Below are 18,493 nucleotides of genomic sequence, written 5' to 3' on the forward strand. Positions count from 1 at the left end.
TATCCAACGAATTGTCACACGCTAAGATTCAATGCAAATCGGCCACATTATGGCCTTCCTAGTAAAAAAGGGTCGAAAACGAGTAATGTCCCAAATTAACGAGGAGATTTTCTTAACCTCCATTTTGGCTGAATTTTTAAAAAATGCAAAAATATCACATGGAAGTCGTAGCTATGTTGTCTACCTATCCAACGAATTGTCCCATGCTAAGATTCAATACAAACCGACCACTTTATGGCCTTCCTTATAAAAAAGGGTCGAAAACGAGTAATGTCCTAAATTAACGAGGGGATTTTCTTAACCTCCATTTTGGCTGAATTTTTAGAGAATGCAAAAATATCCCATGGAAGTCGTAGTTATGTTGTTTACCTATCCAACGAATTGTCACACGCTTAGATTCAATGCAAATCGGCCACATTATGGCTTTCCTACTAAAAAAGGGTCGCAAACGAGTAATGTCCCAAATTAACGAGGATATTTTCTTAACCCCCATTTTGGCTGAATTTTTAGAGAATGCAAAAATATCCCATGGAAGTCATAGTTATGTTGTTTACCAATCCAACGAATTGTCACACGCTAAGATTCAATGCAAATCGGCCACATTATGGCCTTCCTAGTAAAAAAGGGTCGAAAACGAGTAATGTCCCAAATTAACGAGGAGATTTTCTTAACCTCCATTTTGGCTGAATTTTTAAAAAATGCAAAAATATCCCATGGAAGTCGTAGCTATGTTGTTTACCTATCCAACGAATTGTCCCATGCTAAGATTCAATACAAACCGGCCACTTTATGGCCTTCCTTATAAAAAAGGGTCGAAAACGAGTAATGTCCCAAATTAACGAGGATATTTTCTTAACCCCCATTTTGGCTGAATTTTTAGAGAATGCAAAAATATCCCATGGAAGTCGTAGTTATGTTGTTTACCTATCCAACGAATTGTCACACGCTAAGATTCAATGCAAATCGGCCACATTATGGCCTTCCTACTAAAAAAGGGTCGAAAACGAGTAATGTCCTAAATTAACGAGGGGATTTTCTTAACCTCCATTTTGGCTGAATTTTTAGAGAATGCAAAAATATCCCATGGAAGTCGTAGTTATGTTGTTTACCTATCCAACGAATTGTCACACGCTAAGATTCAATGCAAATCGGCCACATTATGGCCTTCCTACTAAAAAAGGGTCGAAAACGAGTAATGTCCCAAATTAACGAGGATATTTTCTTAACCCCCATTTTGGCTGAATTTTTAGAGAATGCAAAAATATCCCATGGAAGTCGTAGTTATGTTTTTTACCTATCCAACGAATTGTCACACGCTAAGATTCAATGCAAATCGGCCACATTATGGCCTTCCTACTAAAAAAGGGTCGAAAACGAGTAATGTCCCAAATTAACGAGGATATTTTCTTAACCCCCATTTTGGCTGAATTTTTAGAGAATGCAAAAATATCCCATGGAAGTCATAGTTATGTTGTTTACCTATCCAACGAATTGTCACACGCTAAGATTCAATGCAAATCGGCCACATTATGGCCTTCCTAGTAAAAAAGGGTCGAAAACGAGTAATGTCCCAAATTAACGAGGAGATTTTCTTAACCTCCATTTTGGCTGAATTTTTAAAAAATGCAAAAATATCACATGGAAGTCGTAGCTATGTTGTCTACCTATCCAACGAATTGTCCCATGCTAAGATTCAATACAAACCGACCACTTTATGGCCTTCCTTATAAAAAAGGGTCGAAAACGAGTAATGTCCTAAATTAACGAGGGGATTTTCTTAACCTCCATTTTGGCTGAATTTTTAGAGAATGCAAAAATATCCCATGGAAGTCGTAGTTATGTTGTTTACCTATCCAACGAATTGTCACACGCTTAGATTCAATGCAAATCGGCCACATTATGGCTTTCCTACTAAAAAAGGGTCGCAAACGAGTAATGTCCCAAATTAACGAGGATATTTTCTTAACCCCCATTTTGGCTGAATTTTTAGAGAATGCAAAAATATCCCATGGAAGTCATAGTTATGTTGTTTACCAATCCAACGAATTGTCACACGCTAAGATTCAATGCAAATCGGCCACATTATGGCCTTCCTAGTAAAAAAGGGTCGAAAACGAGTAATGTCCCAAATTAACGAGGAGATTTTCTTAACCTCCATTTTGGCTGAATTTTTAAAAAATGCAAAAATATCCCATGGAAGTCGTAGCTATGTTGTTTACCTATCCAACGAATTGTCCCATGCTAAGATTCAATACAAACCGGCCACTTTATGGCCTTCCTTATAAAAAAGGGTCGAAAACGAGTAATGTCCCAAATTAACGAGGATATTTTCTTAACCCCCATTTTGGCTGAATTTTTAGAGAATGCAAAAATATCCCATGGAAGTCGTAGTTATGTTGTTTACCTATCGAACGAATTGTCACACGCTAAGATTCAATGCAAATCGGCCACATTATGGCCTTCCTACTAAAAAAGGGTCGAAAATGAGTAATGTCCCAAATTAACGAGGATATTTTCTTAACCCCCATTTTGGCTGAATTTTTAGAGAATGCAAAAATATCCCATGGAAGTCATAGTTATGTTGTTTACCTATCCAACGAATTGTCACACGCTAAGATTCAATGCAAATCGGCCACATTATGGCCTTCCTAGTAAAAAAGCGTCGAAAACGAGTAATGTCCCAAATTAACAAGGAGATTTTCTTAACCTCCATTTTGGCTGAATTTTTAAAAAATGCAAAAATATCCCATGGAAGTCGTAGCTATGTTGTTTACCTATCCAACGAATTGTCCCATGCTAAGATTCAATACAAACCGGCCACTTTATGGCCTTCCTTATAAAAAAGGGTCGAAAACGAGTAATGTCCTAAATTAACGAGGGGATTTTCTTAACCTCCATTTTGGCTGAATTTTTAGAGAATGCAAAAATATCCCATGGAAGTCGCAGATATGTTGTTTACCTATCCAACGAATTGTCACATGCTAAGATTCAATACAAATCGGCCACTTTATGGCCTTCCTAGTAAAAATAGGTCGCAAACGAGTGATGTCCTAAATTAACGAGGAGATTTTCTTAACCTCCATTTTGGCCAAATTTTTAGAGAATGCAAAAATATTCCATGGAAGTCGTAGTTATGTTGTTTACCTATCCAACGAATTGTCACACGCTAAGATTCAATGCAAATATGCCACATTATGGCCTTCCTAGTAAAGAAGGGTCGAAAACGAGTAATGTCCCAAATTAACGAGGAGATTTTCTTAACCTCCATTTTGGCTGAATTTTTAGAGAATGCAAAAAAATCCCATGGAAGTCGTAGCTATGTTGTTTACCTATCCAACAAATTGTCCCATGCTAAGATTCAATACAAACCGGCCACTTTATGGCCTTCCTTATAAAAAAGGGTTGAAAATGAGTAATGTCCTAAATTAACTAGGGGATTTTCTTAACCTCCATTTTGGCTGAATTTTTAGAGAATGCAAAAATATCCCATGGAAGTCGTAGTTATGTTGTTTACCTATCCAACGAATTGTCACACGCTAAGATTCAATGCAAATCGGCTACATTATGGCCTTCCTACTAAAAAAGGGTCGAAAACGAGTAATGTCCCAAATTAACGAGGATATTTTCTTAACCCCCATTTTGGCTGAATTTTTAGAGAATGCAAAAATATCCCATGGAAGTCGTAGTTATGTTGTTTACCTATCCAACGAATTGTCACACGCTAAGATTCAATGCTAATCGGCCACAATATGGCCTTCCTACTAAAAAAGGGTCGAAAACGAGTAATGTCCCAAATTAACGAGGATATTTTCTTAACCCCCATTTTGGCTGAATTTTTAGAGAATGCAAAAATATCCCATGGAAGTCATAGTTATGTTGTTTACCTATCCAACGAATTGTCACACGCTAAGATTCAATGCAAATCGGCCACATTATGGCCTTCCTAGTAAAAAAGGGTCGAAAACGAGTAATGTCCCAAATTAACGAGGAGATTTTCTTAACCTCCATTTTGGCTGAATTTTTAAAAAATGCAAAAATATCCCATGGAAGTCGTAGCTATGTTGTTTACCTATCCAACGAATTGTCCCATGCTAAGATTCATTACAAACCGGCCACTTTATGGCCTTCCTTATAAAAAAGGGTCGAAAATGAGTAATGTCCTAAATTAACGAGGGGATTTTCTTAACCTCCATTTTGGCTGAATTTTTAGAGAATGCAAAATTATCCCGTGGAAGTCGTAGTTATGTTGTTTACCTATCCAACGAATTGTCACACGCTTAGATTCAATGCAAATCGGCCACATTATGGCCTTCCTACTAAAAAAGGGTCGAAAACGAGTAATGTCCCAAATTAACGAGGATATTTTCTTAACCCCCATTTTGGCTGAATTTTTAGAGAATGCAAAAATATCCCATGGAAGTCATAGTTATGTTGTTTACCAATCCAACGAATTGTCACACGCTAAGATTCAATGCAAATCGGCCACATTATGGCCTTCCTAGTAAAAAAGGGTCGAAAACGAGTAATGTCCCAAATTAACGAGGAGATTTTCTTAACCTCCATTTTGGCTGAATTTTTAAAAAATGCAAAAATATCCCATGGAAGTCGTAGCTATGTTGTTTACCTATCCAACGAATTGTCACACGCTAAGATTCAATGCAAATCGGCCACATTATGGCCTTCCTACTAAAAAAGGGTCGAAAACGAGTTATGTCCCAAATTAACGAGGATATTTTCTTAACCCCCATTTTGGCTGAATTTTTAGAGAATGCAAAAATATCCCATGGAAGTCATAGTTATGTTGTTTACCTATCCAACGAATTGTCACACGCTAAGATTCAATGCAAATCGGCCACATTATGGCCTTCCTAGTAAAAAAGCGTCGAAAACGAGTAATGTCCCAAATTAACGAGGAGATTTTCTTAACCTCCATTTTGGCTGAATTTTTAAAAAATGCAAAAATATCCCATGGAAGTCGTAGCTATGTTGTTTACCTATCCAACGAATTGTCCCATGCTAAGATTCAATACAAACCGGCCACTTTATGGCCTTCCTTATAAAAAAGGGTCGAAAACGAGTAATGTCCTAAATTAACGAGGGGATTTTCTTAACCTCCATTTTGGCTGAATTTTTAGAGAATGCAAAAATATCCCATGGAAGTCGTAGATATGTTGTTTACCTATCCAACGAATTGTCACATGCTAAGATTCAATACAAATCGGCCACTTTATGGCCTTCCTACTAAAAAAGGGTCGAAAACGAGTAATGTCCCAAATTAACGAGGATATTTTCTTAACCCCCATTTTGGCTGAATTTTTAGAGAATGCAAAAATATCCCATGGAAGTCGTAGTTATGTTGTTTACCTATCCAACGAATTGTCACACGCTAAGATTCAATGCTAATCGGCCACAATATGGCCTTCCTACTAAAAAAGGGTCGAAAACGAGTAATGTCCCAAATTAACGAGGATATTTTCTTAACCCCCATTTTGGCTGAATTTTTAGAGAATGCAAAAATATCCCATGGAAGTCATAGTTATGTTGTTTACCTATCCAACGAATTGTCACACGCTAAGATTCAATGCAAATCGGCCACATTATGGCCTTCCTAGTAAAAAAGGGTCGAAAACGAGTAATGTCCCAAATTAACGAGGAGATTTTCTTAACCTCCATTTTGGCCAAATTTTTAGAGAATGCAAAAATATTCCATGGAAGTCGTAGTTATGTTGTTTACCTATCCAACGAATTGTCACACGCTAAGATTCAATGCAAATATGCCACATTATGGCCTTCCTAGTAAAGAAGGGTCGAAAACGAGTAATGTCCCAAATTAACGAGGAGATTTTCTTAACCTCCATTTTGGCTGAATTTTTAGAGAATGCAAAAAAATCCCATGGAAGTCGTAGCTATGTTGTTTACCTATCCAACAAATTGTCCCATGCTAAGATTCAATACAAACCGGCCACTTTATGGCCTTCCTTATAAAAAAGGGTTGAAAATGAGTAATGTCCTAAATTAACTAGGGGATTTTCTTAACCTCCATTTTGGCTGAATTTTTAGAGAATGCAAAAATATCCCATGGAAGTCGTAGTTATGTTGTTTACCTATCCAACGAATTGTCACACGCTAAGATTCAATGCAAATCGGCTACATTATGGCCTTCCTACTAAAAAAGGGTCGAAAACGAGTAATGTCCCAAATTAACGAGGATATTTTCTTAACCCCCATTTTGGCTGAATTTTTAGAGAATGCAAAAATATCCCATGGAAGTCGTAGTTATGTTGTTTACCTATCCAACGAATTGTCACACGCTAAGATTCAATGCTAATCGGCCACAATATGGCCTTCCTACTAAAAAAGGGTCGAAAACGAGTAATGTCCCAAATTAACGAGGATATTTTCTTAACCCCCATTTTGGCTGAATTTTTAGAGAATGCAAAAATATCCCATGGAAGTCATAGTTATGTTGTTTACCTATCCAACGAATTGTCACACGCTAAGATTCAATGCAAATCGGCCACATTATGGCCTTCCTAGTAAAAAAGGGTCGAAAACGAGTAATGTCCCAAATTAACGAGGAGATTTTCTTAACCTCCATTTTGGCTGAATTTTTAAAAAATGCAAAAATATCCCATGGAAGTCGTAGCTATGTTGTTTACCTATCCAACGAATTGTCCCATGCTAAGATTCATTACAAACCGGCCACTTTATGGCCTTCCTTATAAAAAAGGGTCGAAAATGAGTAATGTCCTAAATTAACGAGGGGATTTTCTTAACCTCCATTTTGGCTGAATTTTTAGAGAATGCAAAATTATCCCGTGGAAGTCGTAGTTATGTTGTTTACCTATCCAACGAATTGTCACACGCTTAGATTCAATGCAAATCGGCCACATTATGGCCTTCCTACTAAAAAAGGGTCGAAAACGAGTAATGTCCCAAATTAACGAGGATATTTTCTTAACCCCCATTTTGGCTGAATTTTTAGAGAATGCAAAAATATCCCATGGAAGTCATAGTTATGTTGTTTACCAATCCAACGAATTGTCACACGCTAAGATTCAATGCAAATCGGCCACATTATGGCCTTCCTAGTAAAAAAGGGTCGAAAACGAGTAATGTCCCAAATTAACGAGGAGATTTTCTTAACCTCCATTTTGGCTGAATTTTTAAAAAATGCAAAAATATCCCATGGAAGTCGTAGCTATGTTGTTTACCTATCCAACGAATTGTCACACGCTAAGATTCAATGCAAATATGCCACATTATGGCCTTCCTAGTAAAGAAGGGTCGAAAACGAGTAATGTCCCAAATTAACGAGGAGATTTTCTTAACCTCCATTTTGGCTGAATTTTTAGAGAATGCAAAAAAATCCCATGGAAGTCGTAGCTATGTTGTTTACCTATCCAACAAATTGTCCCATGCTAAGATTCAATACAAACCGGCCACTTTATGGCCTTCCTTATAAAAAAGGGTCGAAAACGAGTAATGTCCTAAATTAACGAGGGGATTTTCTTAACCTCCATTTTGGCTGAATTTTTAGAGAATGCAAAAATATCCCATGGAAGTCGTAGATATGTTGTTTACCTATCCAACGAATTGTCACATGCTAAGATTCAATACAAATCGGCCACTTTATGGCCTTCCTAGTAAAAATAGGTCGCAAACGAGTGATGTCCTAAATTAACGAGGAGATTTTCTTAACCTCCATTTTGGCCAAATTTTTAGAGAATGCAAAAATATTCCATGGAAGTCGTAGTTATGTTGTTTACCTATCCAACGAATTGTCACACGCTAAGATTCAATGCAAATATGCCACATTATGGCCTTCCTAGTAAAGAAGGGTCGAAAACGAGTAATGTCCCAAATTAACGAGGAGATTTTCTTAACCTCCATTTTGGCTGAATTTTTAGAGAATGCAAAAAAATCCCATGGAAGTCGTAGCTATGTTGTTTACCTATCCAACAAATTGTCCCATGCTAAGATTCAATACAAACCGGCCACTTTATGGCCTTCCTTATAAAAAAGGGTTGAAAATGAGTAATGTCCTAAATTAACTAGGGGATTTTCTTAACCTCCATTTTGGCTGAATTTTTAGAGAATGCAAAAATATCCCATGGAAGTCGTAGTTATGTTGTTTACCTATCCAACGAATTGTCACACGCTAAGATTCAATGCAAATCGGCTACATTATGGCCTTCCTACTAAAAAAGGGTCGAAAACGAGTAATGTCCCAAATTAACGAGGATATTTTCTTAACCCCCATTTTGGCTGAATTTTTAGAGAATGCAAAAATATCCCATGGAAGTCGTAGTTATGTTGTTTACCTATCCAACGAATTGTCACACGCTAAGATTCAATGCAAATCGGCCACATTATGGCCTTCCTACTAAAAAAGGGTCGAAAACGAGTAATGTCCCAAATTAACGAGGATATTTTCTTAACCCCCATTTTGGCTGAATTTTTAGAGAATGCAGAAATATCCCATGGAAGTCATAGTTATGTTGTTTACCTATCCAACGAATTGTCACACGCTAAGATTCAATGCAAATCGGCCACATTATGGCCTTCCTAGTAAAAAAGGGTCGAAAACGAGTAATGTCCCAAATTAACGAGGAGATTTTCTTAACCTCCATTTTGGCTGAATTTTTAAAAAATGCAAAAATATCCCATGGAAGTCGTAGCTATGTTGTTTACCTATCCAACGAATTGTCCCATGCTAAGATTCATTACAAACCGGCCACTTTATGGCCTTCCTTATAAAAAAGGGTCGAAAATGAGTAATGTCCTAAATTAACGAGGGGATTTTCTTAACCTCCATTTTGGCTGAATTTTTAGAGAATGCAAAATTATCCCGTGGAAGTCGTAGTTATGTTGTTTACCTATCCAACGAATTGTCACACGCTTAGATTCAATGCAAATCGGCCACATTATGGCCTTCCTACTAAAAAAGGGTCGAAAACGAGTAATGTCCCAAATTAACGAGGATATTTTCTTAACCCCCATTTTGGCTGAATTTTTAGAGAATGCAAAAATATGTCATGGAAGTCATAGTTATGTTGTTTACCAATCCAACGAATTGTCACACGCTAAGATTCAATGCAAATCGGCCACATTATGGCCTTCCTAGTAAAAAAGGGTCGAAAACGAGTAATGTCCCAAATTAACGAGGAGATTTTCTTAACCTCCATTTTGGCTGAATTTTTAAAAAATGCAAAAATATCCCATGGAAGTCGTAGCTATGTTGTTTACCTATCCAACGAATTGTCCCATGCTAAGATTCAATACAAACCGGCCACTTTATGGCCTTCCTTATAAAAAAGGGTCGAAAACGAGTAATGTCCCAAATTAACGAGGATATTTTCTTAACCCCCATTTTGGCTGAATTTTTAGAGAATGCAAAAATATCCCATGGAAGTCGTAGTTATGTTGTTTACCTATCCAACGAATTGTCACACGCTAAGATTCAATGCAAATCGGCCACATTATGGCCTTCCTACTAAAAAAGGGTCGAAAACGAGTAATGTCCCAAATTATGGAGGATATTTTCTTAACCCCCATTTTGGCTGAATTTTTAGAGAATGCAAAAATATCCCATGGAAGTCATAGTTATGTTGTTTACCTATCCAACGAATTGTCACACGCTAAGATTCAATGCAAATCGGCCACATTATGGCCTTCCTAGTAAAAAAGGGTCGAAAACGAGTAATGTCCCAAATTAACGAGGAGATTTTCTTAACCTCCATTTTGGCTGAATTTTTAAAAAATGCAAAAATATCCCATGGAAGTCGTAGCTATGTTGTTTACCTATCCAACGAATTGTCCCATGCTAAGATTCAATACAAACCGGCCACTTTATGGCCTTCCTTATAAAAAAGGGTCGAAAACGAGTAATGTCCCAAATTAACGAGGATATTTTCTTAACCCCCATTTTGGCTGAATTTTTAGAGAATGCAAAAATATCCCATGGAAGTCGTAGTTATGTTGTTTACCTATCCAACGAATTGTCACACGCTAAGATTCAATGCAAATCGGCCACATTATGGCCTTCCTACTAAAAAAGGGTCGAAAACGAGTAATGTCCCAAATTAACGAGGAGATTTTCTTAACCTCCATTTTGGCTGAATTTTTAAAAAATGCAAAAATATCCCATGGAAGTCGTAGCTATGTTGTTTACCTATCCAACGAATTGTCACATGCTAAGATTCAATACAAATCGGCCACTTTATGGCCTTCCTAGTAAAAATAGGTCGCAAACTAGTGATGTCCTAAATTAACGAGGAGATTTTCTTAACCTCCATTTTGGCCAAATTTTTAGAGAATGCAAAAATATTCCATGGAAGTCGTAGTTATGTTGTTTACCTATCCAACGAATTGTCACACGCTAAGATTCAATGCAAATATGCCACATTATGGCCTTCCTAGTAAAGAAGGGTCGAAAACGAGTAATGTCCCAAATTAACGAGGAGATTTTCTTAACCTCCATTTTGGCTGAATTTTTAGAGAATGCAAAAAAATCCCATGGAAGTCGTAGCTATGTTGTTTACCTATCCAACAAATTGTCCCTTGCTAAGATTCAATACAAACCGGCCACTTTATGGCCTTCCTTATAAAAAAGGGTTGAAAATGAGTAATGTCCTAAATTAACTAGGGGATTTTCTTAACCTCCATTTTGGCTGAATTTTTAGAGAATGCAAAAATATCCCATGGAAGTCGTAGTTATGTTGTTTACCTATCCAACGAATTGTCACACGCTTAGATTCAATGCAAATCGGCCACATTATGGCCTTCCTACTAAAAAAGGGTCGAAAACGAGTAATGTCCCAAATTAACGAGGATATTTTCTTAACCCCCATTTTGGCTGAATTTTTAGAGAATGCAAAAATATCTCATGGAAGTCATAGTTATGTTGTTTACCAATCCAACGAATTGTCACACGCTAAGATTCAATGCAAATCGGCCACATTATGGCCTTCCTAGTAAAAAAGGGTCGAAAACGAGTAATGTCCCAAATTAACGAGGAGATTTTCTTAACCTCCATTTTGGCTGAATTTTTAAAAAATGCAAAAATATCCCATGGAAGTCGTAGCTATGTTGTTTACCTATCCAACGAATTGTCCCATGCTAAGATTCAATACAAACCGGCCACTTTATGGCCTTCCTTATAAAAAAGGGTCGAAAACGAGTAATGTCCCAAATTAACGAGGATATTTTCTTAACCCCCATTTTGGCTGAATTTTTAGAGAATGCAAAAATATCCCATGGAAGTCGTAGTTATGTTGTTTACCTATATAACGAATTGTCACACGCTAAGATTCAATGCAAATCGGCCACATTATGGCCTTCCTACTAAAAAAGGGTCGAAAACGAGTAATGTCCCAAATTAACGAGGATATTTTCTTAACCCCCATTTTGGCTGAATTTTTAGAGAATGCAAAAATATCCCATGGAAGTCATAGTTATGTTGTTTACCTATCCAACGAATTGTCACACGCTAAGATTCAATGCAAACCGGCCACATTATGGCCTTCCTACTAAAAAAGGGTCGCAAACTAGTGATGTCCTAAATTAACGAGGAGATTTTCTTAACCTCCATTTTGGCCAAATTTTTAAAAAATGCAAAAATATCCCATGGAAGTCGTAGCTATGTTGTTTACCTATCCAACGAATTGTCCCATGCTAAGATTCAATACAAACCGGCCACTTTATGGCCTTCCTTATAAAAAAGGGTCGAAAACGAGTAATGTCCCAAATTAACGAGGATATTTTCTTAACCCCCATTTTGGCTGAATTTTTAGAGAATGCAAAAATATCCCATGGAAGTCGTAGTTATGTTGTTTACCTATATAACGAATTGTCACACGCTAAGATTCAATGCAAATCGGCCACATTATGGCCTTCCTACTAAAAAAGGGTCGAAAACGAGTAATGTCCCAAATTAACGAGGATATTTTCTTAACCCCCATTTTGGCTGAATTTTTAGAGAATGCAAAAATATCCCATGGAAGTCGTAGTTATGTTGTTTACCTATATAACGAATTGTCACACGCTAAGATTCAATGCAAATCGGCCACATTATGGCCTTCCTACTAAAAAAGGGTCGCAAACTAGTGATGTCCTAAATTAACGAGGAGATTTTCTTAACCTCCATTTTGGCCAAATTTTTAGAGAATGCAAAAATATTCCATGGAAGTCGTAGTTATGTTGTTTACCTATCCAACGAATTGTCACACGCTAAGATTCAATGCAAATATGCCACATTATGGCCTTCCTAGTAAAGAAGGGTCGAAAACGAGTAATGTCCCAAATTAACGAGGAGATTTTCTTAACCTCCATTTTGGCTGAATTTTTAGAGAATGCAAAAAAATCCCATGGAAGTCGTAGCTATGTTGTTTACCTATCCATCAAATTGTCCCTTGCTAAGATTCAATACAAACCGGCCACTTTATGGCCTTCCTTATAAAAAAGGGTTGAAAATGAGTAATGTCCTAAATTAACTAGGGGATTTTCTTAACCTCCATTTTGGCTGAATTTTTAGAGAATGCAAAAATATCCCATGGAAGTCGTAGTTATGTTGTTTACCTATCCAACGAATTGTCACACGCTAAGATTCAATGCAAATCGGCTACATTATGGCCTTCCTACTAAAAAAGGGTCGAAAACGAGTAATGTCCCAAATTAACGAGGATATTTTCTTAACCCCCATTTTGGCTGAATTTTTAGAGAATGCAAAAATATCCCATGGAAGTCGTAGTTATGTTGTTTACCTATCCAACGAATTGTCACACGCTAAGATTCAATGCAAATTGGCCACATTATGGCCTTCCTACTAAAAAAGGGTCGAAAACGAGTAATGTCCCAAATTAACGAGGATATTTTCTTAACCCCCATTTTGGCTGAATTTTTAGAGAATGCAAAAATATCCCATGGAAGTCATAGTTATGTTGTTTACCTATCCAACGAATTGTCACACGCTAAGATTCAATGCAAATCGGCCACATTATGGCCTTCCTACTAAAAAAGGGTCGAAAACGAGTAATATCCCAAATTAACGAGGAGATTTTCTTAACCTCCATTTTGGCTGAATTTTTAAAAAATGCAAAAATATCCCATGGAAGTCGTAGCTATGTTGTTTACCTATCCAACGAATTGTCCCATGCTAAGATTCATTACAAACCGGCCACTTTATGGCCTTCCTTATAAAAAAGGGTCGAAAATGAGTAATGTCCTAAATTAACGAGGGGATTTTCTTAACCTCCATTTTGGCTGAATTTTTAGAGAATGCAAAATTATCCCGTGGAAGTCGTAGTTATGTTGTTTACCTATCCAACGAATTGTCACACGCTTAGATTCAATGCAAATCGGCCACATTATGGCCTTCCTAGTAAAAAAGGGTCGAAAACGAGTAATGTCCCAAATTAACGAGGAGATTTTCTTAACCTCCATTTTGGCTGAATTTTTAAAAAATGCAAAAATATCCCATGGAAGTCGTAGCTATGTTGTTTACCTATCCAACGAATTGTCCCATGCTAAGATTCAATACAAACCGGCCACTTTATGGCCTTCCTTATAAAAAAGGGTCGAAAACGAGTAATGTCCCAAATTAACGAGGATATTTTCTTAACCCTCATTTTGGCTGAATTTTTAGAGAATGCAAAAATATCCCATGGAAGTCGTAGTTATGTTGTTTACCTATCCAACGAATTGTCACACGCTAAGATTCAATGCAAATCGGCCACATTATGGCCTTCCTACTAAAAAAGGGTCGAAAACGAGTAATGTCCCAAATTAACGAGGAGATTTTCTTAACCTCCATTTTGGCTGAATTTTTAAAAAATGCAAAAATATCCCATGGAAGTCGTAGCTATGTTGTTTACCTATCCAACGAATTGTCACATGCTAAGATTCAATACAAATCGGCCACTTTATGGCCTTCCTAGTAAAAATAGGTCGCAAACTAGTGATGTCCTAAATTAACGAGGAGATTTTCTTAACCTCCATTTTGGCCAAATTTTTAGAGAATGCAAAAATATTCCATGGAAGTCGTAGTTATGTTGTTTACCTATCCAACGAATTGTCACACGCTAAGATTCAATGCAAATATGCCACATTATGGCCTTCCTAGTAAAGAAGGGTCGAAAACGAGTAATGTCCCAAATTAACGAGGAGATTTTCTTAACCTCCATTTTGGCTGAATTTTTAGAGAATGCAAAAAAATCCCATGGAAGTCGTAGCTATGTTGTTTACCTATCCATCAAATTGTCCCTTGCTAAGATTCAATACAAACCGGCCACTTTATGGCCTTCCTTATAAAAAAGGGTTGAAAATGAGTAATGTCCTAAATTAACTAGGGGATTTTCTTAACCTCCATTTTGGCTGAATTTTTAGAGAATGCAAAAATATCCCATGGAAGTCGTAGTTATGTTGTTTACCTATCCAACGAATTGTCACACGCTAAGATTCAATGCAAATCGGCTACATTATGGCCTTCCTACTAAAAAAGGGTCGAAAACGAGTAATGTCCCAAATTAACGAGGATATTTTCTTAACCCCCATTTTGGCTGAATTTTTAGAGAATGCAAAAATATCCCATGGAAGTCGTAGTTATGTTGTTTACCTATCCAACGAATTGTCACACGCTAAGATTCAATGCTAATCGGCCACAATATGGCCTTCCTACTAAAAAAGGGTCGAAAACGAGTAATGTCCCAAATTAACGAGGATATTTTCTTAACCCCCATTTTGGCTGAATTTTTAGAGAATGCAAAAATATCCCATGGAAGTCATAGTTATGTTGTTTACCTATCCAACGAATTGTCACACGCTAAGATTCAATGCAAATCGGCCACATTATGGCCTTCCTACTAAAAAAGGGTCGAAAACGAGTAATATCCCAAATTAACGAGGAGATTTTCTTAACCTCCATTTTGGCTGAATTTTTAAAAAATGCAAAAATATCCCATGGAAGTCGTAGCTATGTTGTTTACCTATCCAACGAATTGTCCCATGCTAAGATTCATTACAAACCGGCCACTTTATGGCCTTCCTTATAAAAAAGGGTCGAAAATGAGTAATGTCCTAAATTAACGAGGGGATTTTCTTAACCTCCATTTTGGCTGAATTTTTAGAGAATGCAAAATTATCCCGTGGAAGTCGTAGTTATGTTGTTTACCTATCCAACGAATTGTCACACGCTTAGATTCAATGCAAATCGGCCACATTATGGCCTTCCTACTAAAAAAGGGTCGAAAACGAGTAATGTCCCAAATTAACGAGGATATTTTCTTAACCCCCATTTTGGCTGAATTTTTAGAGAATGCAAAAATATCCCATGGAAGTCATAGTTATGTTGTTTACCAATCCAACGAATTGTCACACGCTAAGATTCAATGCAAATCGGCCACATTATGGCCTTCCTAGTAAAAAAGGGTCGAAAACGAGTAATGTCCCAAATTAACGAGGAGATTTTCTTAACCTCCATTTTGGCTGAATTTTTAAAAAATGCAAAAATATCCCATGGAAGTCGTAGCTATGTTGTTTACCTATCCAACGAATTGTCCCATGCTAAGATTCAATACAAACCGGCCACTTTATGGCCTTCCTTATAAAAAAGGGTCGAAAACGAGTAATGTCCCAAATTAACGAGGATATTTTCTTAACCCCCATTTTGGCTGAATTTTTAGAGAATGCAAAAATATCCCATGGAAGTCGTAGTTATGTTGTTTACCTATCCAACGAATTGTCACACGCTAAGATTCAATGCAAATCGGCCACATTATGGCCTTCCTAGTAAAAAAGCGTCGAAAACGAGTAATGTCCCAAATTAACGAGGAGATTTTCTTAACCTCCATTTTGGCTGAATTTTTAAAAAATGCAAAAATATCCCATGGAAGTCGTAGCTATGTTGTTTACCTATCCAACGAATTGTCACATGCTAAGATTCAATACAAATCGGCCACTTTATGGCCTTCCTAGTAAAAATAGGTCGCAAACTAGTGATGTCCTAAATTAACGAGGAGATTTTCTTAACCTCCATTTTGGCCAAATTTTTAGAGAATGCAAAAATATTCCATGGAAGTCGTAGTTATGTTGTTTACCTATCCAACGAATTGTCACACGCTAAGATTCAATGCAAATATGCCACATTATGGCCTTCCTAGTAAAGAAGGGTCGAAAACGAGTAATGTCCCAAATTAACGAGGAGATTTTCTTAACCTCCATTTTGGCTGAATTTTTAGAGAATGCAAAAAAATCCCATGGAAGTCGTAGCTATGTTGTTTACCTATCCAACAAATTGTCCCTTGCTAAGATTCAATACAAACCGGCCACTTTATGGCCTTCCTTATAAAAAAGGGTTGAAAATGAGTAATGTCCTAAATTAACTAGGGGATTTTCTTAACCTCCATTTTGGCTGAATTTTTAGAGAATGCAAAAATATCCCATGGAAGTCGTAGTTATGTTGTTTACCTATCCAACGAATTGTCACACGCTAAGATTCAATGCAAATCGGCTACATTATGGCCTTCCTACTAAAAAAGGGTCGAAAACGAGTAATGTCCCAAATTAACGAGGATATTTTCTTAACCCCCATTTTGGCTGAATTTTTAGAGAATGCAAAAATATCCCATGGAAGTCGTAGTTATGTTGTTTACCTATCCAACGAATTGTCACACGCTAAGATTCAATGCAAATCGGCCACATTATGGCCTTCCTACTAAAAAAGGGTCGAAAACGAGTAATGTCCCAAATTAACGAGGATATTTTCTTAACCCCCATTTTGGCTGAATTTTTAGAGAATGCAAAAATATCCCATGGAAGTCATAGTTATGTTGTTTACCTATCCAACGAATTGTCACACGCTAAGATTCAATGCAAATCGGCCACATTATGGCCTTCCTAGTAAAAAAGGGTCGAAAACGAGTAATGTCCCAAATTAACGAGGAGATTTTCTTAACCTCCATTTTGGCTGAATTTTTAAAAAATGCAAAAATATCCCATGGAAGTCGTAGCTATGTTGTTTACCTATCCAACGAATTGTCCCATGCTAAGATTCATTACAAACCGGCCACTTTATGGCCTTCCTTATAAAAAAGGGTCGAAAATGAGTAATGTCCTAAATTAACGAGGGGATTTTCTTAACCTCCATTTTGGCTGAATTTTTAGAGAATGCAAAATTATCCCGTGGAAGTCGTAGTTATGTTGTTTACCTATCCAACGAATTGTCACACGCTTAGATTCAATGCAAATCGGCCACATTATGGCCTTCCTACTAAAAAAGGGTCGAAAACGAGTAATGTCCCAAATTAACGAGGATATTTTCTTAACCCCCATTTTGGCTGAATTTTTAGAGAATGCAAAAATATCCCATGGAAGTCATAGTTATGTTGTTTACCAATCCAACGAATTGTCACACGCTAAGATTCAATGCAAATCGGCCACATTATGGCCTTCCTAGTAAAAAAGGGTCGAAAACGAGTAATGTCCCAAATTAACGAGGAGATTTTCTTAACCTCCATTTTGGCTGAATTTTTAAAAAATGCAAAAATATCCCATGGAAGTCGTAGCTATGTTGTTTACCTATCCAACGAATTGTCCCATGCTAAGATTCAATACAAACCGGCCACTTTATGGCCTTCCTTATAAAAAAGGGTCGAAAACGAGTAATGTCCCAAATTAACGAGGATATTTTCTTAACCCCCATTTTGGTTGAATTTTTAGAGAATGCAAAAATATCCCATGGAAGTCGTAGTTATGTTGTTTACCTATCCAACGAATTGTCACACGCTAAGATTCAATGCAAATCGGCCACATTATGGCCTTCCTACTAAAAAAGGGTCGAAAACGAGTAATGTCCCAAATTAACGAGGATATTTTCTTAACCCCCATTTTGGCTGAATTTTTAGAGAATGCAAAAATATCCCATGGAAGTCATAGTTATGTTGTTTACCTATCCAACGAATTGTCACACGCTAAGATTCAATGCAAATCGGCCACATTATGGCCTTCCTAGTAAAAAAGCGTCGAAAACGAGTAATGTCCCAAATTAACGAGGAGATTTTCTTAACCTCCATTTTGGCTGAATTTTTAAAAAATGCAAAAATATCCCATGGAAGTCGTAGCTATGTTGTTTACCTATCCAACGAATTGTCACATGCTAAGATTCAATACAAATCGGCCACTTTATGGCCTTCCTAGTAAAAATAGGTCGCAAACGAGTGATGTCCTAAATTAACGAGGAGATTTTCTTAACCTCCATTTTGGCCAAATTTTTAGAGAATGCAAAAATATTCCATGGAAGTCGTAGTTATGTTGTTTACCTATCCAACGAATTGTCACACGCTAAGATTCAATGCAAATATGCCACATTATGGCCTTCCTAGTAAAGAAGGGTCGAAAACGAGTAATGTCCCAAATTAACGAGGAGATTTTCTTAACCTCCATTTTGGCTGAATTTTTAGAGAATGCAAAAAAATCCCAGGGAAGTCGTAGCTATGTT

Source organism: Medicago sativa, chromosome 6, assembly GCF_051527215.1.
Source record: "Medicago sativa cultivar Bolivia chromosome 6, Bolivia_mono, whole genome shotgun sequence".
Lineage (NCBI taxonomy): Eukaryota > Viridiplantae > Streptophyta > Magnoliopsida > Fabales > Fabaceae > Medicago > Medicago sativa.